Here is a 27,543-nt window from a genome sequence, read left to right on the forward strand (position 1 = left end):
TAAACTGCAGTAGCCCGGCTCCTAATTGCAACGGTGTGGAAAAGTGCAGAACCTCTCACTGTCCACGCATGGCTTGGGCGATTGTTGGGTATCCATAATTTAGAAAGATCACTGTACAACTGGAAGGTAAGGGGGGGCTAGGAGGTGGGGTGGGGTGAAAGGATCTGGTACCATATGATTAATTGGGTGACTAGCCACCTAGGGCATGATGATTGGCGAACTGCCGAATCTTAACAGGAAGGGCAGTAGCTGTCTGCACTCCAATGCGCTGAAAAACCTGATCCAGAAGCAGTGATCTAGTGGGGTAGTAACTAATTGGGGCACTATGAATAGGTTGGGGATGAATTTAGTAGGGTGTGCCTTGTTTTTTTGTGTTAGGTTTTTATTGGAATATGTAGCATCCTAATGTGATGGAAATGTATTGTTTACCTTCAGGTTTACATCTGAGATGCGGTATGTACTAATTGAATGCTCTGTTTATGATGTCTCTATGGCAAGGGGTGTTATGAGGTTTTATCGTTCATCTATTCATTTGTAACTTCATAACGAAGATTGATATAAGCCCTGTGATATTATCAGAATTAATTCATTTTGTATACTCATGACTTTTTGAGGAAATAAAAATATTTATAAAAAAATAAGGTGAACCAGTTTCAGAGTCGCCAATCCCTGTCTTGGCGGCCTGTGCCCTCATCCTGCACCGCGCGGCTCGCACTGATAATGCAGCTCCTCTCGTCGGTCTTGGCTTGTGCCTCACAGCGCTGGAGCTGTCAGGAGGTGCTATAAATGCTTGACTAATGCATTGATGCAGACCACCACCCTAAAATGCATTAGTCTTACCCCTGATGAGTGGTAATCGGCAGGGTTGTGATGTATACAGAGATTCTTTTCCAGATACTGGTGTGATAACCTCTGCCTTTGAGCCATGTTTGGACGAGGTGTTGCTTGCTAAATAATCGGAATCCTGTTTTAGTTGTGTTGAATTTCAGGAAGATCCTGAAAATCAAGGTCTGGATGTGATGCGGGCAGTGTTTCAGGCACTGGATGTCCGGACTTTAGGAGACTTTCAAATAGTTGTGTATCACTGGCATATGTGGTGTGATATTCAATAACTTACAGACCAGGGGCACTGAGGTGCACGACTAGGGTATTTCAGAAAGAAGCATGAAGCTTTGCCACTTTGATTCCTGTTCCCGCCTGCTGTCTCAGAGGAGCAAAGGTGGAGGAACCATATAAAGTATGGTCATCCAGCCCCTCATTTTATCTAGACTATGACAATGTCCTTTATTTGGGAACTTGCAAAGCCGGACAAACTGACAAAGGCTACAAGTGGTGCAGAACTCGGCTGCCAGACTACTATACAGACTCCCCATATTCATAACTCTTATTTTTATGTACCTGAAACTTTTCTGCCACCACCTTAGTATGGTAACTTTTGATCTCAGCTTTTACTGTCATGATTTCTAGTTGAGATTGTACATCCTCCTGCCCCCGTCGATCCCCTCCGCGTGAATCTTTTCTAGCATAGCTAGTTTTCCATACAACCCCCTGATCTTGTCCTCTTGGTGCTTCCTTCTGTATGTAACAAAGCTAATGAGCCCCCTTCTCAATCCCGCTTTAAAAGCATCCCAGACCATCCCCTGTGAAGCACTATATATGTTCATATAAAAAAAAACAGACATTTCCTCATATGCTCAACGTTTAAAAGCAATTTCCTATCAAAGGTTAACTTAGCATGAGACTTGAGCGTTCCCAGCCCTAATAGTTCCAAGATTAACAGATTATGATCAGACATAAGACTTTCAAGTTTCTTAATTTCAACCTTACACACTAGTACAGTGAAGGCCAAACAATCATCTAATTTGACATACTTTCTGTGTGGGCAAGAGAAATACTTAAGTCCAGGATGAGGTGTTTTTGTGACATCCCAAATGTCAGCTAGCCCATGACTGTCCATTAATTATTCCAAGGCTGTGTACACAAGGTGTTTTCTCCCAGATACTTGGTCATTTGATTCCTTCCTACCTCAAGATGCAGATTTAAGTCCCCACAAACTATCAACGGGGCTGGCCAAGATGCTAGCTCTACTTCTAACACTTCAAAACCTTTGGGATAATCCTGATTACAGCCATAAATGAGCAGTCACCCCAGCCTGTAACTCTACGATCCCCTACCTACCCCACTTGTCTACCAGCTCCTGCTTAGTGGGTCCAATACAATTTTTGGCTAGAATAAACACACCCCTAACCGTGGAGATCTGAATCATATTTTTTTTTTCAAATTCTTTTTATTGGCATTTATTAGTACAGTTGTTACATATATATATATTCCCACAATATCATGGTACCAGTGCATCCAATCAGCTAGTATTGGTAAAGACATGTACAATTACTTCGAGTTCCTGTGGATGCTGTATGTGCTACAGCAGGTGTTTGCCAAGAAAGAAAGGGGGAGGGGAAATCCAACTAGGGGTCGTCATGGGACTTTAGGTGGTACTGCCAGTCGAGGGCACACATAGTCCCTCTAGTATCTGAGTGTTGGCGCAGTTGTATCTCACTATGGAGGATGGGGGTTCGCAGGCGGACACGCTGCGTAGGTGAGTGGGTCGGGTTAGTGGGGGCGGAAGACTAGCAAGCCCCAGGGAAGGTTTTAATCATCAGGGAGATCTCCAGTTGTGTGAGCCTGCACAGTGTACAGCTGTGTGTCGTCATGGGTTGTCGCATTCGTGATCGATTCATCATGAGCCTGAGACTGTTTGAATTGGTGTAACAAAAGCGGTGGAGATCTGAGTCACATATGCTAATAAAGTATAACCCCTAATCGTCATCAGCTCCCTCTTTCTCTTTGGAATATGTGTTTCCTGTTGACATATAACCTCTGGACCCAGAGATCTAAGAATCTGTGCCACCCTCTGTCGCTTCACCTTATCATTTGGGCCACCAACATTAACTGAACATATGGATAGTATACCCATTTGAAATCCAAGGGAATACCCTAGTGCCCATTCTTTGTGTCGTTATTCTCCAACATTCCTCGGAGTCTGAACACTTATGATCTAGTATTCTACTTCCTCGCCCTCTTTTTTTTGCTCACTTTTTGGGACTTTTGTATGACGCCCCCACTACCTCGACCACTCCCCACTTATCCCCCTCACCCTCCCCAAGCCCCTGCACACCTCTACCCCCACCCTAAAAACACCCTTCCCAGCACCCCTGGGCCCTCCAACCCACCCAACCCTAAGAAGCGGACAGACCACAAATTGATCTGTAGAGATGTGAGAAGCCTCTGTAACCAGCCACCCAGACAAGCACATATCCACCAGTATGAAAATCCAACTTTCAAAAATACATACCCCTCAAAAAAACTATACACATTGTGAGCCTTACCAGAATGCAACCCTACATCAGAGCCCCCACAAGCCTGCAAGTCATATGCTTGATTCCAATAGAAATTCTTTTGCTTTTATTTCGGAAGTGAAGAACCGTGTTCGATCTTTCCAGACCACTTTCAATTGTCCAGGGTTCCTTAACAAAACTTGCGCCCCTTTGTCTTGAAACGGTTTGATTAGCTGTTGCAGATGCCATCACCTCTCAACAGTTATGTGGCAGAAATCAGGCTTGACAAAAAAGGAGGAGTCCCCCACTGAGCACTTGGTTTCTGACCTAGCCTTGTCATAGATTGACAACCTCAATAGGAAATTCCCAATGTATATCAATGTAGCCCGTGGCTGCCCCTCTTCCCTGACTGGTTGTTTCTGCACAAAAAGGACTCTATGGGCTTGTTGGATCTCCTAGGCCCAGTTCCATCCCTCCAACTCTGGGAAGGCCTGCCGAAACAGATCCACTATAAATGAAGGACATCAGATCCCATTTTACCTTCTGGAACACCAAGCACCGTCATGTTATTACATCTTTGGCGATTTTCCTAGTTCTCCAGTTTCCACTGGATGTCGATCAGCTGAGACTAGTATGCCTCCACCTAGCCACGAGCACCAGCAACATCTGATTCATGATTCAAAGCTTTGGTCTCTAGGTCAGCTAGCCACTCCATAATCGCATTACATGACTTAGCAACTTTTTGAACCACCCCCTGCAGCTTACATTTTGGGTCCTGAGATCTGCGGCCATCCAGTTGAGTTTCCTCTCGATGCGACATAATACATTGAAATATAGACTCTAACGTAGGGGGGTTTGAGCCCAGAGGTGAAGCCTCAGATATGCCTCCCACCAATTGAGATAGATTTTGAGTGCCTACATTTCTCAAAGCAGTGCTTATGAGATCTGCAGCCTTAGGCTGGAGGCCACGGTCACAGACCCCTCTCAGTAGTGACTGTCCCACATTCGCCTTTGTGCCCATACTAGAGTCTGGTGGAGGATCCGTAAGTTCTTGTGCGAACGCTTCTATGCCCCTGTGGTCGCTTCAGGCAGTAAAGAACTGATAGCACAGTTTACCTTGCCATCGGAGATCTCCTGACCTTGTGGGAAGTTTCCAGCTGTAACACCTCCAACAGTTTCAGACTGAATCTGTTGGTATTGATTGTGCTGCCGGTCGGGACGAATCCTCCTGTTGAGCCACATAGAAGCTTCAAGAAAGTGGTAATCGCAGTGCGTTGAGGCGGCGGGGGAGCCTTTCCCCTTTTTTCCCCTGTCGAAACCGTCTTTCCAACTGGTGGGAGATACTGACCACTCTGGCGTGGTACGATATATATATTTTTTTGTTTTTAAAACCTTTATTAAAATTTCAGAGAAATACAAGTATGGGCCTACAACCAACAGGCCGGCCGCTAAAAATGCAGTGTAACCCTAGGCACAGCTGAACATTCAGATCGATGAGGCAACAAAAAAGGAATCACTGGAGAGTTAACCATCGCAGTCGGCCGCAGCCGCAGTCCATAAACAAACAAAAAAGGTTTCATATTTTTAGGAAACGAAAAACAGCAAACACACAAGGCCGAGGAAATTAATAGCAGTAGCATGTGCCCCTCGTATCGAGGGAGTAATCCAACCCGGATAAACAGAGGGGGGGGGGGGCAAGGCCGAAGAAACCAAATTCGCATGTCGCAGGAGCATACAGGAATGCGCGGGCTAGGGAGACAGAGCGGCATCTATCTCACGCATCTGAGGCGGGGCGCATATACCTCCACGATAGGAGTTCCAGGGACCCCACACCTTAATCCACTTCCCAGGCTTGCCTCTCGCCACATACACCGTTTTCTCTCTGAACATACACCAGTCCATGTGTTCTTTCCACTCGGAGACCGTGGGTGGCCTCTGGGAGCCCCACAATTGTGCAATGTCACGCTTCGCTACCATATAGCCCAGAGTCACCCATTGCGTCTGCATCACATTGTAATCAGTCGGCTCCCAGACATTCAGCAAACATCTTCGTGCCTCCGGCAACAAGGCAACATGCGTGACTTCTTCTAACACCGCATGCACTCTGCACCAGAACCGAGTCACCTCCGGACACTCCCACAGGATATGGAGGAAACTCCCCAGGAGTCCACAGCCTCGCTTACACAAACCATCCACCGAATACCCCATACGCATCAGAGCAGGCCCCGTGACGTACACTCTATGGAGTATTTTAAGTTGGACGAACCGCAACCGGACTGGGATAGCCACCTCTTTCGGGGAGGCCACCGCCGACACCCAATCCTCGTCGTCCAGTTCTAAGCCGTCGGCAATCCATGTCTCCGGCAATGAAGCCAGCAAACCCATCCGATCATTAATAAGCTTCTTATAAATCAGCGAAATGGTGCTATCCGGCACATAGCCGTCCAATATCCTGTCCTCCAACGGGGAATGCTCCGGAATAGCCGCCACGTCCGAAAACACTGAACACAAGGCATGATGGACCTGAGCATACCGATAGTATTCCCTATCATTCAACTGGTATTCAGTTTTCAGTATGTCGAACGTCTTAAATTTCCCTTTCGTCCAGAGGTCCCCTACCGTGCTGATACCAATCGTATCCCACTTATCAAAGCCTTTCGTAGTATACAGATAACCCAAACGCTGGGACGCATACAATGGCGTAGCCCGAGTCAAACGATCCCTCCACCCCATCGCCGCATTTCCTGCATGCCACACCTGTACCGCAACCCGCGTCGGGCCCGTCAACCGCGCATCAAGGGACCCCGAGTATAGCGCTCGATTATAGTCTCCGCCCGGCAATAGCAATTTGTCCATCTCAAAAGCCGGGTTCAAAGCAGGGCCATACATCCCGTGATTGACGGCAGCCAACTGGGAGGCCCAGTAATATCGCTTAATGTCAGGGAGGGCGACCCCCCCATCATACCACGGTAGAGTTAGTTTGGCAAGAGCAATCCACGGCCGCCCATCCCAGAACAATCGACGCTGGAGACAGCGTGGTATGATATTGCTTGTAGGCTCTACCACCTGTACAGCGCTCAACTGCCTTTTGGTGGGGCTTGTGCTAAACAAATACCACACATATATATCCATCCAGATCAAGGCTATGTTTTTTTCCTTTTAATATGGCATCTCAATCCAGGCAACTGTCTTGTTTACCAAACGGCTGTAACTGGAACACCTGACAGTAACTACTCTGTGTGCTTTTGCTGCTGCTGGTTCGATATCTGTATGGGAATACCTCAAGTGGCTCAATGGCATGTGTAGGGTTCCACCTTTCCCAGAAAAAATACTGCCCATATGTTTATGTTTTAATTCTGTAAAGGCTTGGACATGACAGTTTAAAACAAGCATTGGCATAGCCAATAGGTCTCGCCTTTGGGACCTTATAAGTGTTTAGCCGTGCAACAGTTGATGTTGTTGCACCAAGGATATTGTGCTGGATGACTAAACACTTATAAGGTCCCAAAGGCGAGACCTATTGGCTATGCCAATGCTTGTTGCATTTACTAGAACTGTGCCTGTGGTTAGCCACCATTGGTACAGTGGCATCAGGGCCCAGAGCACTGATGGGCCCATAGAACACTGATAATTGCTATATTTTACTACTCTAACAGTAGGCGAAGGGGTAATTTTCCAGGGCCCGTGGTATCTCTGCTAAGCTACTGAACTGAGCACGTCACTTCCGATCGGTTTCTAACATCAAAAAAAAGACATAGCGAAACTCGCATGAATAAAATATATCAAGTACGCACTCATGGCTTATAGATTCTAAAAGTGTGACAATTTAAAGACAATAACCATGAAGACCGCTGCGCAAGTCCTCAGGAAGACCGCGAATTCAACTACCTAATATTAAGGCAGTTTTCCATCAAATCCCTTGCCAAGTGCACTCAGCTCCTTCACCCATGCACGCTCTTGAAGTGTATATTTTCTTTGAAAGGGCCCCAGTAATTATTGTAGAGACTCCTTTCATTTTCTCGAAGCAACACCTCCTCCGGGCTATTAACGCTGCAGTGCTGGGCCCTTCCACGCAGGTAGCATGTCACCTTTTCCACTGTTCACGGGCGTCGAGGAGCTCCTCTGGGTAATATCGGGTCAGTCAGCAGCGACAATTACCTCACCTCGTGTGAGCCACCCGGCCCGCTTTGAAGCATCTCAGTGCATTCCTTCACAATTGGCTGTAATCGTTATTTTTAAGTGTTCTCTCTGACAGCTGTTCTCTTCATACGTCACTGCAGAGATTCCGCTAACGACAATCACGTACCCGCAGGGCAATTTATATTATAGTGATGCATAATAATCCCTTCTTGGCAGGGAAATAATTTGTGAGAAGGATATGATGCGCCCGGGCTGACCGACATCAGAGTTCAAGTGCGAGGAAATGATGCAGATCTTGTCAGAAATAAGAGAGAGGGGAAGGATCTTCATTATTAAAACTAAATTGGGTTTACCTTTGTACGCCGCACCAGAAAGACTTATGGCAGAACAGCGAGCGATAAATAAACATTTAGCATAATCAACTTGTAATTCATTGTTAGCTTCGAAATGGCTAGTCTAGAGACATGGGGGATACCATAACTAGAAACAATTTAATGCACGTGATGGAAACCACATCTAGGGATTATTGGAGGACGGACAAATTCCCAGAATTATGAGAAGGGCAAAATCTATGTATTTTCCACATTCACTTGTGGCGCCAAATTGAGCTAAAACGGCCAAATCTCCAAAAGACTGTGGGACAGACATTCACAGAAATCAGTGTGTGGTGGAAAGTGTTACTGCACATTTCTGGAACTTTCTATTAATGTGAATATTTATCTGGAGAGGGAACACTGCTGGCAACCTGTGAGCAACATTTTGTAGAAGAGCTACGTGCACCCATGAACCTCCATCTTGGCTGCAAAATTACCAATCTGTGGCTTGTTTTTGTGCCCCCATTTTTCAGCATTTTCTTTTAAACGAGCAGTAAAATGTCATGGGATGTTCATATTAGGTATATCTTTATACTTGCAGAGGCAAAAATCCAGTTGATAAAAACATGCTAGAGCTACTTTTCGCAATTATTTTACTTTACAAAGAGTGCTTCTATAAACCTTTTGTGCATACCAAGAAAATCAAACATGGGGCTGCAACACAAAGAAATGGCGGGGGAGGTGATTCTAAAAGCAACCATGATGTGCAGGAGAGAGTATGTGGTGTAATGGTCAGAGCTGCAGGCTTTGGCTTTGAGGAACAGGGTTTGAGTCTTCGCATCGACTCAACAGCCCGGCGCCGCTTCACGGACACCGCGCTCGGTTTCTTTATATATTTCTTAACTTCAACACTGAGCGGGGTGTCCTTGAAGTGGGCGCTTCGCTCAGTGCTAAAGTTAAGAAATATATCAATAAACCGAGCACGGTGTCCGTGAAGCGGCGCCGTGCTCGGTTTCAAAGTTTAAAAAAAGCGCGCGCACCTCGCGCTAAAGAAGGAGGCAGCAGGGGAAGGGGAGACAGGAGGGGGCCTGCGCCTGTTTCCCTTCTGGGAACGAGCATGGGCACTGTATGTTTGCAAGTTAATTACAAACATATGGTGTCAAAGCTCGCTCCCGAAAGGAAATCGCCAGACGTGCACGCGTTGCCATCGATGGCTAAAGGTCTTTCTCCTATGCAGCGCATGCGCGCTGCGTAGGCGAGGCCTAAGAAAGAAACTTTGTCGTTTTGGAATATTAAATATATAGTAGATACCATGAGGAGTTATTCTATAACGCTTCAACATCCCACTGTATCCATCAACACCCATATAGGCAGCAAAAGTTATTGCTTATGCGGGAGCTACAGGTGTAGCCAACAGAAATATGGATAAAAACAATACAAGAGTCTAGTACAAGAGGACTAAAGCAAACAGTAATATCCTAGAAGAAGGCTTGGACATGATAGTTATATATGAATTTACAGAAAATCGTATTTATTCATTTTTAACATGACTTTTCTTCGTTTACTTCAATTATCAGTCAGGGATCATTAAGGCAGCTTTAAACTCTTTTTAAAGCATTTCGTCTTTACTGCTTAAAGTGTGTACTGATGAGGGGAAAATATCGGTCTTAGCAATTGTAATAATTTTTGGACCGATCATGATATTAAAATACTGGTCATGCTGCAAAAAAAACACAGGATGTGGCAACCGTAGGCATGAGTGACGCCATCTAACTGTGCTGGACTTTAAGTAAATAGCTCTTTCGTTGCTGTAATTTGCGAGGCTTTACTTTCAATGGCAAAATGCAAACTGTAAGTCCTGGGATGCAACTTGCTCTAGGTTATCAATGAGGGTCTACCAGAAGAGGTAGATGTGAGAAAGGACGGCTTTGTCACCTATCTGGGCATATTCACTGTATTTAAGGGAAGCTTGTGCTGTTGCAGTGCATGCTATATATGTCACTTAATGACGCTCAGTAAAACTTTCTTCCCCTTTCCGGGCCCTTACAGCCTTCTTACATTCTCTGAAACTTGGGCTTTTTTTGACTATTTTGTTCTTGTATTATTCTTCCATTTTTTTGCATTCCTCCGTATCTTTTGTTACTGTCTTTCTTCTTTCATCGAAGGTTTAATTTTGTCTGGCCTCTCAGCTTCCCAGCATCAAAACAAAGCTATCGAATGCTGAAGTTATTTGCTAACCTTCCGCTGCCGAGCGACTGGGGAGTTGTGAAAAACAGGTTTTAAAGAGAATATTTTAGTGCGCATGCATATCATCATGCACATGCGCTTACAGGGAAATAAGGCATCAAGATACACGGAGCTTCATAAGACTGAACACCCCGCCCTAAAACCTGCCACAGAGGTCTGACTTCCCCGATGTCAGCCTATCAGAGAGCCCCTTCTGCACGACCGGCAGCGCATGCAGCCTGGAATGGTTCCCTCGTGCACCAGCGACTAAAAGGTCACTTCCTGTCGGCGGGGGCTGTACTCTTACTGAGAAAGGGGGCCGTCTTCAATGAGTCCGTACCTTTCTCTTTGAACCAATTGCTGGCTTCATGGGGAGGTGCAGCTATGCTGCCCGTTCCACTACTGCCCATTGCTTGTCACTCAATACGAGCGAGCTTTATGATTGGCTTCCTCTGCCTTCAATTGGTTAAGTACTTTCGAGTCGAAAAAGCAAAGCGGAGATATCGGATCTTTTTATGGAAGATCCTCCGTCGCGAGACGGTAGGTAAGTATTGATGCTTTGAGTTGGTGAATTTACGGCATTTGATTCTGGCACGGCGCGGCCCGTATATTGCAAGCAGACTTTATTTGCGAGATTTATTGCTGGCTGAAAGAGTGAACCTGAGTGGCTAAAGCCTGGAAGAGCTAAAAAGAAGAAATAACTTGTTAGGGGGAACATGTTTTCAGACGATAGAGTTGGGTCGCATGTCAAGACGGTAGTGTTCATAATGTTTATTCTGAGTTTACACTCAAGCCCACAAAAAGTTAGACTACCTCGCCCACTACTTAAACGTTTCTTGTCATGTTAGGACGATGTGACCCATCCAGGAGATGACGAGTGGGGCATATTATTGTTTCTTGCGTTTCTCTTTAAACTCTTCGCAGGCATTCACATCTCCAATTACATTCCGTATTTTATATCCAAGATGCGCATTATTCGTATCGTCTTTTACAGTATAATACCTTTATTTATATAGCATGTATTATATAGCGGTTTTGCCGTTTCTAAGTGCAGTCAATAGTGTTGATGTTACCCATTTCAATGAATGTGATTCAATCTATAAACTTTCGAAGAAATGTAAGCTGAGTTACCTTTGTTGGGATAACACACAGGACCTCCAGTACTCACACACAGATGCCAGCAATGAGTCATTAACTAATTAATGGACCTATCTGACTGAATCAGTGCCAGCCATTTTTTTATTTTACCTGGCAGAGAATCAGTGTCTATATTACCTCAGAGTCCCTTGTCCTTGTTTCAGTCAGTACTCCATGTGGGGAATCCTACGTCCAAAGACAGGAAACAAACTAGAAATGCTTACCCTAAAATCACACCCACCCTTAGCTGGGTGTCGTAAAAGACAGCATTTCCAGCCTCTTTCTGTTTTGTTTCCTGTCTTCAGGGTCAGGGACAAGAGATGCTGAGTTTACTGACTGACTTTTGACCACCACCATAGTTCTCTGGTCTCCTCGCTTGCCAGGCCTGGGACGAAGCCCTAAACCATTGTGTAAGCTGCCACCAGGGGAACATGTGAAATTGATTATCAGCTCGCTGCCATATGCTGGAGGGCTGTGATGGACCATACCTGCATCTTTTGATATTATCGTTGCTTCGTTATTGAGGGACATACTAAATCTTGTGATCTCTGCGTCCTGATATACCTGGTTATTGATGCAGATTGCCTCTCTGTGTTAATTTTGAATATGCTAGCACTTTCGTTCTGTTATGATCGATGCAGTCCATTTTTATTTCGACAATCAATACCCCTTGCAGGTGTGGTTACTGTGGGCTGGGGCTCTATGCAGGCGCGGTAGTCAGTAGAGGCTGTGGTTCCTGTGATGGAGTGGTGCATGGGTGGTTGCTATTCAACTTAGGAAAATCACGTTTGGTTCTTCAAAACGTAGTAAACCGGTCGAAGGACAGACCGATTCTTTTTCATTCAGAAAGCATCAATCCAGATTATCCTCTTCTATAAGGACAGGAGGATCCTCTTTCAGACAGCCATCAAGGACACAGCAAAATGCTGATTGAAATTAAAAATCGCAGAGCAGGCCATTTTCGTGGAAATTTCAGTGAAAACGGAAGTAAAATGCAGGGAAAAAAGATACTGTTCCTAAAATGGGTCATAGAACAGAAGGGGAATAAAGTGCTATGTACAAGAACCACTATGAATACAGGTAATCCCGCTGATGTTATACAGCAGGTAAATTGTTTCCTTTGGAACTAGGGCCCTCACACACCCAGCCAGCAGGTGTCATGCTTCATCATTGTGCCTGCTCGTCGTCGGGTCGGTGCTGCAATACCCAACGGGCACCCAATGAGGGGCTCGATAGCAAGCGTAGGGCGCAAACATTTTTGATCCACTATGGTCATATAGCTGCCATACACTCTTTATTTTTTAATCAGGTAGGGAGCCCAACACGGACAAGGGTTTCGCACTGGACTTCCTGACCTGTTTTAACTTCTGCACTCACTAGCACATCACATCTACACTTTATAGGTCCCTCACCCACACGACACCATACGGCATGGAACAAAAGATCTCCGCCAAAGAGCCCCTCATTGGGTGCCCGTTGGGTATTGCAGCGCCGACCCGACGAGGAGCAGGCCCAATGATGAAGCATGACACCTGCTGGCTGGGTGTGTGAGGGCCCTAGTTTTAAAGGAAACAATTTTCCTGCTGTATAACACCAGCAGGATTACCTGTATTCATAGTGGTTCTTGTACATAGCACTTTATTCCCCTTCTGTTCTATGACCCATTTTAGGAACAACGTACCTTCTTTTGTTACAGACTATTTGGGGCACGTACGTTGGACCTGTTAAGCCCTGAGAACTCCCCCCTTTTTTGATATAAAAAAGATACTGTTACCTGACTATGCCGTGCTGCAGGGAGATGAGGGCAAAGAGTTGCAGGGGGTTGGGGTGATCCATCACTTCCTATTTGAAGGGGAAAAATCCACTTCAGACTTGTGTGACTTGGAAATTCTTCACATGGGGTTATTGGATAGAGTTCGTATCTACACAACAGGAATCTGGGACCACTCTTTTATGCCCTGTCCGAAATGGCCAGTAAAGAAAAGAACTCTGTAGAGGGTGCAGAGCCATTGATCAGCAAAGCTGCATTAGCTCCAGTCCCAGGGATGGAGAGAGGTCAGAAAGTGTATTCAGTTGTGATACTGGTACCCAAGGTGAAGGGAAGTTATGGGATTTAAAAAAACTTGAAACGTCTAAACGGGTACATCATGAACATTCCCTTCGAGATGGAGACACTCCACAGAATCACTCTCTTAATCTCAGCAAATCACTTCATTTGCTCAATAGGGTTGATGGATGCACATTTTCATGTTACAATTGTGTGATATCACCAGATATTTTTCAGGTTTTGCGTTCAGAACTATTTTTGGAAGTTCAGAGTTGTCCTCTCTCTGATCAGCACCAAGGGTGTTTACAAAGGTGGCAGCACCTCTAGTTCATTTTCTTCATCTGCAAGTCCCAATCTTCACACACATGATTGTTTGATTCATGCTCTTCAGAAGAAGAAAAGGTACATCAATTACAAGCGATTACTTAGATATTCCTGAACCTGCATTGATTTCTACTGAATGTATGGAAATGTCAGCTAACTTTGTCAAAAATATTACATTTATTTGGGCAAGTTTCAGGATGGATGTGGACAAAGTATTAATTCCCTGAGAGAGGGCAGCTCACTGTTGCAATCATCTTTCAAAACCACCGTCATGTCAGGAAGCCTCAGCACGCATGTGGTTGGAAGTACAACAACACATGGCATCATGTATGTGTTTTCACAATTCAGCAGTTGGGCAAGACCACACCATTGGCCTATGATTTGGCATCTTCAAAAACCTTGGCACCAGAAATCTTAATCAATGGGTATGTCTGTTTCAGTGACACATGAGCTCAAGATGCAACTTCACTGGTTTTTGGTACTGGATAAACGGTTATAAGAGCCACCAAAAATCCTAACAGTGCCTGTTGTGTTATATGAATTTGTAGAGCTTGACTAATCACCAGTGAGGGTATTGAGGCGCTGAGTAGGGCAGTCCGGAGGGGGTAGGAGGAGATCATGCCTGTTTCTTCTGGAAGAACCATGTCTTGAGGTTCCTTCTGCAGTCCATATGGGAGGGGGAGGTTCTGAGATGTTTCGGGAGGTCATTCCAGGTCTTGGCCGCAAGGTATAACAAAGAGCGTCCCTCGCTTCTGGTCTTCTTGATGCAAGGGAGATGTGCTCTTGCCTGGGATGCTGATCGAAGGTGTTTGGTTGGTTGGTTGGTAGAAGTTGAGGCGGTGGTTGAGGTAAGCTAGACCGGTGTTGTGGAGAGCTTTGAGGGTTTTGGTGAGTAGCTTGAACTTACATCTTTCCTGGACTGGGAGCCAGTGGAGATTCTTGAGGTGTGGAGAGTTGTGATTATTTCATGGGTTGTTAAGGATGTGTCTGGCAGCAGTGTTCTGGGCGGTTTGGAGATGGCGTAGTACATGGGCTGGAATTCCGATGTAGAGTGCGTTTCTGTAAACAAGTCTGCTTGTGATAAAAGCCTGGCTGCCTGTTTGTCTAGTGTTCAGTGGGATCCACTTGAAAATCTTGCGTAGTATTCGCAGGATGTGGAAGCCCATTTGATTGGTTGAGGAACAATTCTAGACTGTGTCAGTGCAGGCCAAGTGGAACATGACTTAGCTGTTCAAGTCACTGAACTTGAGGGATCTGACTGCAATATTCTGAGCTTTGTACCACTTTGAACATCAAGTTTAGCAAAGCAGTGTATTAGTGTGATCAGGCATCACAGTGCCTGTGGCTTACATAAGCTATCAGCACAATTTTGAGATCTGTCAACGAGGTGGCAGAGTCTTTGGGGAGACGGCCCGATAATCATCTAAATTTGATTTCAGATCACATCAGTGGTCTGAACAATGTGAAAACTGACCAGATGAGCAGAGATTTTTTTTCTTCCTCTCAGAACACGATTTCTGAAGGTTGTCAGAAGATTTGATGCCATTTATCTGGATCTCATTGCATCTGTGACAAACTCCCTGCACCCCAGATTTTTCTCCCACTCAGGAGGAGGAAGCATAGAGAGGATGCACTTCTAATTAGATAACCAAGGAAAGGGTTTGCATTCCTTCCTTTTTAGGTCTCGCCTGATCCAGCGCATGCGCTGGTCTGGAAGAGACTTTTAGTGTACGGGTTTTCAAAGTGCTGCCACACGGCCTAACGCTTGCGTTAACGCGAGCACCCGGCAGCTTTCACTGGAGCTTTCACTTTTTCCGCTGCTGTGCGCGCACCACTCGCGTGTTTGCCATCGCGCGCGCACCCCTGCTTTCACTTTTGCCGTCTTGTCTACTTTTTTATTTCCTTTTGCTGTTTAGCGCGCGCACTCCCCCCACCCATCCCACTTGTTTACTTCTTGCTCCCATGCCTTCTCTTACACTTCCTCGTTGCGGGCACGCGTGCTTTTTTTTTTTTATTTCCTTTTGCTTTTTAGCGTGTGCGCACTCCCCCCCCACCCCTCCCACTTGCTTACTTCTTGCTCCCATGCCTTCTCTTTCACTTCATCCTTGCCACTCTCCAATCCTACCTTCCTCCCATAAGTCCGTACCAGCAACTCTGTGTCCCTGCCTTCTCAGGAAACGCACGTTCTAGTTCGTCGCACAACTACCAGAAGCCGATTGCTATATATTTCAGCTTCCTTCATCAGATACAGCAGAAGTTACTCACCCGAAGGCTGCCCATCTCTTCAAATCGACTGACGATGCGTTCTGACACAAGTAAGTGCCCTTCAGCACCAGAGTGTGGCTCTGCCCTGAGCATTGCGCAATCTTCCTTTAATTAACCCCCCTCCTCCCTTCTTACCCCTCTCCTGTTTCAGTTTTGAAATCCAGTTACACCGACTACAGGGTGGTTTCACCAACTACAGAAGTGAATATGGGCTTCACTGCCACGGCCGGGTAAGCTTCTAGCGTGACCTCCAACCCGGCTTCATTAACCTAGCCCCTGGAACTCCCTGGCAATAATTGCCTCAGTAAGTGGTTTGCACAATTCACCTTTTAATTAAGGCACGCACACATGCCCCTTGCCTGATAATATTCACCCCCTCTCCTTAGGTTCCGCCTTCGGGTCTGGATTCCTCCTGTGGCCCTTCATGATTTATTGCATCCATATCAACGGGTTCCTTCAATTACTGGCTTCCTTCGGGTCGCCAAGTAAGTAACCCCTTGATACTAGCTTGGTTTACCAGCTCCACTTCTGTCATAATTAGTTCACCCTGCTGCAATTGTTTCCTTGAGGCACGCAGCACCATTCATTTTTCCAACTCCTTCGTTTTCCTGATTGATTCATCTCTCTTCTACTTTATTCACCCAAGTGTTTGAATTGTATTGTTTTGATTCCGCTTCTCCTACGCTAGTCCATTACTTGACTAAGTTAAAAATTGCCGATTAAACTAACAAGCATTGGCATAGCCAATAGGTCTTGCCTTTGGGACCTTATAAGTGTTTAGTTATCCAGTACAATATCGTTGGTGCAACAACATCAAGTGTTGCATGGCTAAACACTCATAAGGTCCCAAAGGCGAGACATATTGGCTATGCCAATGCTTGTTTTGTTTGATCCCAAAGATGCTTTTGAAATTTCATAAGGCGGAAGCAGAAGTGATAGCAGTGGTTTCCTGTCGGCCATGCAAATCATTGTTTCCATTTCTCAAATCTCTGTCCGTATCTCCTCCTGGGATCCTTCCTCTGAAACCATACAGTTTCTCTTCCTTTTCAGGTGTGTGTGTCAGTATGGAAGTTGAAAGGAAGAAGTTTCAAATAAAGATATTTCTTTACATCTGGCTGAGACAATTCAAGTTTCTAGAAGGCAGTCAACTTTGAAATCGACTGTAGATGCTGGTACTCTTTTTCATAAATGGTATTCATCATGTGCAGTGTCTCCTACTACGTCTCCTCTTTCTTTGGGATTATAAATCCTTTGGGATGGTTTTTATAAAAACCTGGTTCTATCTACTCTTAACTCCTTTAATGTGGTTGATGTAGAAGTGTGGGAATGATGGGTGGTTGGTATTTCGTGGATTCCAGCAGATTCTGGAAATGTCCCTCACAAAAATGTGAGAAAAAGGCAGGATTTTAGCTGAAGTTTGCAGGATATTCTGAGTAAGAAAACTTAGTGGGATCCTCGCAAGTCACATCACCCTGGACTTACATGCGAGTCTAGTTTTTAGGTCTCGCCTACGCAGCGCGCAAGCGCTGCTTTGGAGTGACCTCTTGGAATCACTCCTGAGTTTTTGGAAACTCGTCCATGTTCTGCACTGTTTCCAATGAGCACTCGTGCATGTACGGCGTTTACCTTGTGGGAGCGAGCAGCTGCGCCATCTGTTTGCAATTAACGCGCTCATGCTTTGGAAACAGATGGCGCTGCAAGGTAGATGCCGTACATGCACGAGTGCTTTCATTTTCTTGCCGGTGTTCCGTCGTTTTTCAGCTCCCCATCTGGATGTGCTACCCCCTCGTTTCGGCTGTCATTCCCTCGATGGAAACACCTGGAAAACGTCTTATGTGCTGAAAGGCCTGCTGATCTCCCTAAGCTGCAGCGGTATGATGACCTCAGGCTACCCTAATGCCCAGGGCGTTTCTCTTGTGAAAATAAAAAACTGTAATAAATGCTCCTCTCTTATTCATGAGGAGTGCCTGTGTTTTATCCTTGCAATCCAATCCACTTTCTTTTGGCAAAACTCGTCCCCTGGCCTTAGCAGAATTTGAGCCTGGAATGGAATTTGTGTCCTTAAGGACAGAACGTCTCCACAGCCGGCCTGCTTTGCTTTTGGGCAGAAGCTGTCAGTTTAAAATGGCAGCCGACTGGCGGTATTAACATTTCATTGGTTGCGCCGGAGGTTCGGAGACAGTTGTTTACATGCTGAGATCAGTGGAATGAAGGTTAGGTTCCCAGCTAGCCCTTTGTAATCTGCTCGTGTTGTGAACTCTGCAGAGTCGTGAGGGTCTGAACAGTAATGCATCAAACTATAAAAAAAATGTTAGATGGCAGAATATGACTGTAGAGAGAGGTACTTCATTGTTGTATGTGAGGGCCATCGCACCCATAGAGTCCAGTCAACAGTGATAGACGCTGTTCTTGGTGGCGGGTGTTTTATTGTCCTTTCTGAGAGCTTTTGTTTATAATGGGAAAAAGGAAATTCCCAGATGCAACTGGTGGAACCCCAAGTAACATCGGTGGGGCTGCCAAAAGGAAAAAGGCAAGGAAGACTACTAAGAAACAAATTTCTACTGGAACAATGGACCATATCGAGTCATTGGTTGATGATTGTGAAGTGATTCTTGATTCTGCTCAACATTCATTTTTGAATAATGCAGGCACAGACGTGTGTTTGAGCAAAAGTCCACTCCGTTCTGTGACAATTCCACAAATGTTTTGTAAATTGCCATCTCGCCATCTAGCTTCTAGTAATGAAGATATATGTGAAAATGTCATTTCCCCTGAGGTAGCTTCTCCCGACCCTAATACTGCTTTAGCTGGTAATAATTACATACCCCTTGAACCATTAGTCGTAGTTCGTGCAAACCGCTATGCGGTCTTGGCTGATACTCTTGATGTATCAGATGAGCCTGAACAAGTTAAGGAACTAGAACCACGAGCTACGGCTCTTAGGGGTGTGGTGGAGAAGCTCCCTGATGTGGGTAGAAGGGAAACATCTGATGTCATGGAAACAATTGCTTCCCTTAGGCAAGAAGTTGGCGAGATGAAGTTATTGATTCAAGAATTGCTGACTATTGTTAAAAAATCAAACCCGAATACTCTTTATTCCAGCTTAGGAGGCCCTCCTCCTTTGACACTATCTTCACAATCCCATTTCTTACTCTCAAATCACATTGGCAATAAGCCCCCCCCCCCCCCCCCGCTACTCCATCTAGCCACGGTAAGAAAGACACAAGGCAAATAGTCAACACGAGGGTTAACCCTCCTAATCCAATTATGAAGCCTAGTCTGATTTCTAGCACGACAAATTTATCCAGACTGGCTAAACCATCTAGCAACATTTCTGAGCCTTGTTCCTCTTTTCCCTTCTTTAAGAACCAGGTCCCTAATGTCCCCAAGCAGCCTACTGTTTTTATGGTTCGTGTTCCTACCTTTACGGGAAGAGAAGATGAAGGTTCTCTTATAAACAAGGTTACACATTGGATTCGCCCGCCATGTCAGGGGCTGCCGGTCCTTAATAAGGAAGGATATAGTCAGAGCCCAAAGGTATAGATCTGAAGATAATTCTACTGTTACTATCAAACTTACCTTGGACAGCCACCCATTGGCTGAGGGTCTCTTGGCACTGGAATTCAGAACTTCTTCTCCAGGTTCTTCGCCTATCCAGTTTAGACGTTTTCTTCTTGTCGAACCATTAATATCGAGGGGTTTAGAACCAGATTCGCTGAAAGTGGGTCCATCCATTCTTGACAACAATGATTGACTTACTTCTGTACCTTTAGCTGCGAACTCTAATATTGTTATCCCATTAGCTCAACCCCTTAACAACATTGACTTACCCCGCACTATCTGTGAGAATAAAGTTGATGGATGTATTAATTCTTTACCATGCGAAATGTTTGATCATGTTGATGATATCTTAACGCTCTCCACTTTAAATCTTAAAATAATCTCATGGAACATTGCGGGTTTATGTAACAAATTGTTGTTGCCAGACTGGAATAATTACATTGAAGAAAACGATATATATGTATTTTTCAGGAGACCTGGAGTCTAGTGCCATTATATAAATTCGGCTTTACTTGTTTTTTCTTACCAGCAACTTCTATTGACCGTGGGCGACCTTCGGGGGGCCTCATTGTCTGGGTTAGTATTAACCTTAATTGTAGGGTAAAACATCATGAGAGTATATCCTCGGATTTGATGCGGCTAACATTGGTAGGGACTAGAGGTGGTCCTGTCATCAAGCTTTTAAATGTTTATGTCAGAGGTACAAAGGGTGGTCCGAAGTCGCCACTTGTTACAGCTTTGGGTGACGAACTTACCTCCTGTCCGCCTGACTCTCTAATCTTGGTGGCGGGGGATATGAACTGCACCTTTGAACCTTTGGCATCAGAAGATTTGCTTGAGATAGAGGTTGAGGATGCCAGGTGGGGCATACCGTCCCTGACGTTACCGCCAATTAAGAAGTGGACGCAGCAGGCTATCCAAATGAATGCTCTAACACTTGAATTTGGCCTAAGAGCTGCTAACGGCAGAATGCCTTCTGATATCCCTGGTGCCAATACCTTCAATAGAGCATCATGCCCATCTCGAATTGATTATATTATAATTGATCGTCGATTATGGAGATATTTAGTAGATCTGGTTATAGTTCCTACCATTGAAAGTGATCATAATTCTTTGTTTGTCTATGAAGAATCCTTGGTCTTCTGATTCCTCTCATCTTGGTTCTGATCGAATCATGTCTTCAAAAGAGGTAGTTCCTTCTAACTGCAGGAGGTATTTGAAATGGCCAAAAATTGTCTGTGACGCTCAAAAACTGAATGCTATAAAAAAATGTCCTGTTGGCTAAAACCACTGAACTACAGATAGTATGTAGCGTTGTGGGTGGACCCCCTAATATTGGGAATATTTACCTAGAGACAGTAGAGTTAATGGGCTCTTTTTTTGTGGCATCATCAACTTTTAGTAACTCCAACAAGTCCCTTAAAGCTTCGTGTTCATGGTATAACTCGGAGTGTTGACAAAAATAATGTATCCTGATAGCTGCTTTTAAAAAACGCGATTGCCATTTGGTGCAAAGCGCTAGGAAGGACTATAAAAAGACAGTACTAAGAGCTAAGCGTGCCTGGGAAGAATCCTTTTGGTTAGATTTAAAGGCTGCCAGTCTGGCAAAAGACGAGAATGCCTTTTGGAAACTGTTCAGGAAGTCCAAAGGCCAGGACTCCGATACAATTCCCAATCATATTACGAACCAGGAGTGGTTCGACCACTTTAAAAAACTCTATTCCGGGGATGTCGCTCATAGCCCAGGAGATTTTTCTGTTTTTTTTTTTATGTCATCCTCTCTTATAGAGGCATATGATCCTTTTGTGGAACCTGACGTTTTGGCTGCTATTAATAAAATAGCTCCAGCCAAGGCTTCCGGACCAGATGGTCTCCCTGGTGATCTGTTCCGAGCTGATCCCCAAGAGTGGGCCAGGTATTTCACCATTTTGCTTAACGCCCTTCTTAAAGGATCCCCTGTCCCAGAATCATGGAAGGGGGCGGATGTGATCCCAATATTTAAGAAGGGACTTAGGGAAGACCCTGCCAACTACCGACCCATCAGCCTTATTGATGCTGGTCAGAAGATAGTGGGCAGGGTCTTGCTAGAGAGAATTTTGACATGGGTCAGCGATAATAACATTCTGTCAGACTACCAAGCGGGTTTCAGAGCAAACACGGGTACTATTGACCAGGTCTTTAGGCTCCTTCTTTTATATTGGAAGGTGGTCTCGATTGGCAAGGGCAGTCTTTATTTGGCATTCATAGATTTAAAGACTGCCTTTGACCTAGTCCCCCGCGATCGCTTGTGGCTGGTCTTGAAGGAAATGGGTGTTCCGTTGCCTATCCTAGATCTTTTGATTCGTCTCCATGAGGGCAATTATGCCCGGGTGAGGTGGGGTTCTCAGGAACAGAAAACTGATAAAATCCCCGTTAATAGGGGAGTCCGCCAGGGCTGTGTTATGGCCCCCACCCTATTCTCTTTGTACGTGAATGGGGTGGTAAGTTTCCTGCGGGAAACTCCAGCTGATGCCCCGACCATGGCGGGTGACAAAGTTCCTGCCCTACTCTTTGCGGACAACACCCTGCTAATTTCTAAAACACCGGCAGGGTTGCAAAGCCTTTTGGATAGGTTCAAGTTGTTCTGTAGATTGAGAGGCTTGACCATAAACACCTCGAAGACCAAACTTCTCTCGTTTAACCCCTGCAGATCCCTTCAAATAACTCCTACTCTGGATGGTGTTCTGCTAGAGCTTGTTAACACTTTCGATTATCTTGGATTTAGAATCTCAGATAGACTAAGTTGGAGACCCCACATTGATAAAATGCTTTTGAATCACAAGCGGGTTACGGGAGCAATTGGGAAGGAACATTGCTCTTCGCAGAGCAGGCCCATTGCTCCTGCCCTTGTGATTTATGCTGCTAAAGCTGTTAGTTCGGCACTCTATGGTGCCGAACTTTGGGGCTTCGACAATGTCGATGAAATTTCAAGATCTGAAAATAAACTCCTTAGGGGCTTGGTCTCGCTCCCAAGCGGCACTCCTCTTAAGCCCCTGATGAGCGACATGGGCAGGCGCTCATTTAGGGATCTTGCTAGACTACGTCCCTTACTTCTTTGGGCACGCCTATGTCGTACCCCGAGCTATCCAAATATGTTGATGGCCTAAAAGAAGTGATGAGCCTGACTGGCTCACATAGGATTGGTTGGTTGTCCAATGTTAAAAAAAGCCTTTTGTTCAATGGGTCTAAAAGAAGTTTGGGAGTTTGGAAAACATTTGAGCAGGGCCGATCTTAAGAAGGCCTATTGGACCTGGATAGATAACCTGGAGTATAGTACTCCCAACTTAGGTAGTTTGACTGGGGATTGCTATCTACATAAACAGGTGGTTAGGCTGGAGCACTATTTTGATTTTATTCAGAAACCTAGAGATAGGACACTCTACACCCAGTTTAGGTTTGGCACACTCCCTACTCGCGAGTTTTCTAGTAAATGGAAACCCCCCTATCAAACTATTGCAAACTGCCCATGTTGCAACGGGGAGGTTGAAACTATAGCGCACCTTTTGTTCGAGTGCCCTGCCTATAAAAACCCTCGAGCAAGATGGCTGAGTCCCGTCTGTAGGCAGCTGGGCACTGCAAACTATCGTGTTGCACTTAGAATTTTACAGTCAGACACCAGTGCATTGCTGGTATGTGGTGTGGCCAAATTTCTTGGCTGGTCATGGATTATTAGATTTAGGTCTCTGCGCTCTTCGATATGATATATATTTTTTTAACTTATTTATTTATGGTTGTTTTTTAGACTGTCGAGGGTTCCTGCGGGGGGTAGAAATGTTTGGTGTAGTAATGTATCCTTCATTTTATGATTGCTCCCTTTGCAACGATATTCTTTTTATCTTTTATCTGTTCTAAATCTTAGTTATTTTATTCTCCATAACAAATTTGTATGCTTTTATGATATGTCTTTTATCGAAATAAAGCTTTGATTGATTGATTGTTAGATGGCAGAAATTAAAGCTATTTTTTTTTTTTTTTTTTTTTTTTTTTAACAATCCGTGGTACATGAGAGGAAAAACAAAAAAATATTTCTTCTCACCCCCAGCATTTCCCAACTGTTCCACTTTTGATTAAAAACATTCCACATGTCTGTCATACGAATCCAGACTAGAACATTCCAACTGCAGAACACAACAGAATGCACAGATAAAGACAAGATAAGAAAAGTCCGTAACAGCTGCGGTACCGGATGTTTATGTGTCAAGTGAGAGGTGTACCGACGCTCTGACGACACTGAGACGCGCCTAGTTACCGGGACTTTAGGAAGATGCCGAAAGTGGTGTTGCGTTTAGTTGTGTGCTCGGACACTCGGGACCTAGAGGAGTACGACGATATGGAGAAGCCGCTTCACTTCTATTACTGTCTGTGCAGGCAGATGGTGCTGGTTCTGGGTGAGTGTGAACGCCGGGCTGCTGCCACGTGGTCACTCGTGAGGATGCCAGGGCATCTTGCTAGGGAAGACGCGTTAAAGTTTGGGAGGCCAGTGTATAAACGCAGACTTGGCATCCCAAAGGCCACTAACTGTCCATCCGAACACTGAGACGCAAAATGGATCACGGCTAAGCAGTAATGTGGCCCATGTCTGTAATATTTTCAGCTTATCCAATATTTTTAGTCAATCATTTGTTTACACAATGCCTGCTTTAGACTTCTAACCAGAAATGTGGAGCTAATAGTTGAAGAAAGATTGTGCTTAAAAACCAATAAGTGGCTAATTTTGTGTTGCATAAACTAGAGATACTTGGCCATCATGCAGTGACCACAGCTGCTTATGTGTGAGTACATTTTCTCAGAATGTATATCACTGCTCAGCTTCAGAATGGCTTGATTAATGCAGTGTTCTCTGGTTGTGGAATGCTGGCACTGTGTATTTGCTAGTTAGAACATAGTAGTCATGTTATCTTGTCTGGGATTCTATAGCTCTCTTTTGCGATAGTCTTGCAGTACAGTTGGAGTTTGTGTCCATTCACACCACTGATCAGGGAGGTGCTCTTGTTACAGACCAGATTGCAACTATAACTTGCGCTGCGGGAAGCCTAACACCACTCAGTGTATCATGCCATCAGCACACCCCTAAAGGCTCTTCTCCCTTAGCAGCACATAAATATCATGGCATACGGCGATTGTTGCTGTGCCTGGCTGATCGCCTCATTCCACAGTCAGTAGCTGCTAGTTTGCTGGTGAGTGGCAAGGGGAGAGATTTAATGCAGTTTTATATAGCACGAACTTGACCCGAAGGTATTGGGTATCAGAGCGCTTTTTACGAGAACCAGTTGCGTTACATGAGGACACATTCATTTTTGTTAGGCACGGGGAGATTAAGTGATTTGCCCAGAATCACAGGATGTTGCGCGTCCTTGCTGAGACACAATCCCGGTTCCCCAGATTTGAGGTCGACCGACCTAGCCGTTAGGGCCAACTCCTCTCCCCAAGGTATTGTTTGTGTGCTCCTAAGAGTAAGCATGTGTGTATGCCCTTGGCACCCTCCATGTGTGGCGAATGTATGGATGTCTGGGGCGCATCTCTGGCATAAGCTTTACGTAATGTAATGTGGTTATCTAACGCACTCTGCGTTCTGGTGACCACCGATGAAATAATGATGTTATTGGCATATAGTGGTCATCTCAGTACTCATTTGCATAATCATGGCCATGTCAAAATGCCTTGAAATATTGTCTTTGGCATATTGTGGTCCATAGTATAATAGCGCCCATGGCATTTTTGTAGGCTTACTTGACGTATTGTGCTCTCCTTGGCATTATATTGGTCAACCCTGGCGTAAAGGTGGCCTTGACATATTGTGGCACCTTAATGTTATGGTAGCCATCCTTGGAAAATTTTGACAATCTCATGAGTGGTATAGTTACACCTATCGTGATGGTGTGTACACCATCTTAAGTTTCTATGTATTTATGTTTTAATACACTTCTAACTTTCATCTAATACTCACTACGAACTAGCGGTAGATAGATGTAAACTTACCTAATAAACAACACACACATATTTAAATTTTTCATTTTAGAAAAAATACCCAACATTCATAAGCTTTCTAGGGCAGACTATGTTCGCTCTTACAGTTTCCATGTCAGTTAAGAAGGTTATTAGTATTCCGTGTTACATACTGTATGTAAAATTAGAAACTCAGTTTGGTCCTGAGATCCATGTTCATTTGTTACTGTTTATCAAAAAAATGTTTTATAGCACCCACACAAAGTCCAAGGCAACTGAAACAATATGGACAGATAGCATTGCACAATGACATGATTGGTGAAGAACAAACATTGCGTATTACCACAGGAATTTCATAACCGCCATCAAACATGATATCGAAGGGGTGATGATTTGGGTCACCTTTGTAGCAGCAGGAGCTGAATCCCTCACAGTCATTATGTACACCATGAATTCATCACTATACCACTACATTCTGAAGGAAAATAAGACTGTCCTCCAACTGCACCTGTAAATCTATAAGTTCATGGCTGAAAACAAAAGAATCAGAATTTTGGACTAACAACGTCACTCTAAAGTCCAAAACTCAGCCCAGTTGAGATGCTGTTGCAGGAGCTGTCCATAAAAAAAAAAAAACACACACATTTAAAGATCACTGAGCCTAAGCAGTTTTATAAGGAACAGAGGGTCAGAATTCTACTCAGGTGATGTGAGTGATTGCTGAACTCATACAAAAACATTTTACTTTGTTGTTACTGGTAATGGAGTACACACATTACAGCAGCTACCTCTTGTCAGTATCGCTGGTCCCCCCACCTGAGCTTGCTCAGCAGCCTGCTCACTCGTCTTCCATTCCAAACCTACAAGTCTCGGGTTGCTTAGACCTAATGGCTTTTCACCCAGGATAATGTGCTGCATGGCTAAACACTTAAAAAGCAAAAAGGTGAGACCTACTGCCTATGCCAATGCTTGTTAAAAATACCATGGTATAGTAGGTTTGCCTGAGTGGCAGCTGAGTTCAGACACCATAACCACCCACTTTTCAAAAATTGGTCAATTTTCGTTGCGAAAACTTGATGTCTCCACGTTGCAATAACATAAGTACTTGGGCCAATTATTTGCTAGTGAACCTGTTGCATGTTTGAGAAAGAAAGCTGTTAGTGACACAGTACCAACCAAGTGAAAAAGTATAACCTTTAACAGATTGCTCTCTCCCCTGCAAAAACCGATCTCTGGGCACTGGACAGGGCATTATAGTGTATTCTTATCCTGTGTGTGTGATGGCACCTAGCATTCATGTCGATCATGTGCACTCCAACTCAGAAGGTTATATGGATTCGTAATGAAGGCTTGCGAGCTAAGCCGGCGTTGCGCTCCTTACTATTCAAGCAAATATGGAGGGTGGCCTTTATGATTGTATGTTCATTTAAAGAGGTGTAGAGGTGTTAAGAAGTGGTGAGTTAAAACACAGTAACTAGCATAAATATTGCACCAGCGTTGCCACCGTGTTCTGAATTCGAGGTGAGATTGTGTCAAAGCTTGCGTGAGTTGTTCCATGACCAGAATGTGCCATAATCTACCAAATTTCAGTGCTTTATGAGGTAAGTCTTTCTTTCTCTAGAGTGAAGCTATTCGTTGACTAGCCACCCCGTTGTGTTGTATGAGTGCCCGTTCATTGTTTGTCATGCCTTCCATGCAATAAGGTCTAAGCCCCATTAGTGTGCAAGGCGAACTTCTGCAAATCGCTCAAAACCACCAGATATGTATAAATGCTCCATTGCTTATGCAATCTGCAGCATCCGTATGACCTTAATGGGAATATCAAGTGTAGACGTGAAGGTGTAAGATACTACTGCTAGATTTGTTTATATGCTGATTCTCTCAGTTAGATACCTTCAAAATGTTTTGGTGTGTCCATCAACAGTCTCTGACACCGGGACTCCGGATTGTCTCTCAGTAAATCTATTTCCAAACTGCGCTGAAAGGGGATTTGTCTTGACGTTTGCTGTTAATTACTGTCCGAAACATATTTGATGTACCCTGTCTAGGAACGTTTCAAATAGGGTTAAGGGACTGGTAACGCCCCTCTTGTTTAGAGGCCCTAATGGCCATTGCTTAAGTTGACAGTATAGCAAGCGATGGAATTTAGGTCCTTCATTGTGTCTGAGTCCAGTTGTTTTAATGTCCCCCTTTTATGGTAGAGGATTTG

At 44.7% G+C, this 27,543-nt stretch overlaps 1 protein-coding gene across 5 annotated transcripts in view; it reads left to right on the forward strand.

Moving 5' to 3' along the window:
* Positions 1 to 27,543, forward strand: part of LOC146857102 (lethal(3)malignant brain tumor-like protein 4) — a 566,079-nt gene that overhangs the window by 95,149 nt on the left and 443,387 nt on the right. The window contains exon 1 of one of the 5 annotated variants that reach the window (XM_085647599.1): positions 10,426 to 10,559. The exons of 2 other annotated variants lie outside the window; for them this stretch is intronic. The gene's annotated coding sequence lies outside the window, so the exon portion shown is untranslated. Of the gene's footprint in view, positions 1 to 10,425; positions 10,560 to 27,543 lie in introns of those variants that run through there. 2 more of the 5 variants (XM_085647603.1, XM_085647601.1) reach the window with 2 other exon arrangements.

The sequence above is a fragment of the Triturus cristatus genome, chromosome 3_2 (genome assembly GCF_964204655.1).
Source record: "Triturus cristatus chromosome 3_2, aTriCri1.1, whole genome shotgun sequence".
NCBI lineage: Eukaryota > Metazoa > Chordata > Amphibia > Caudata > Salamandridae > Triturus > Triturus cristatus.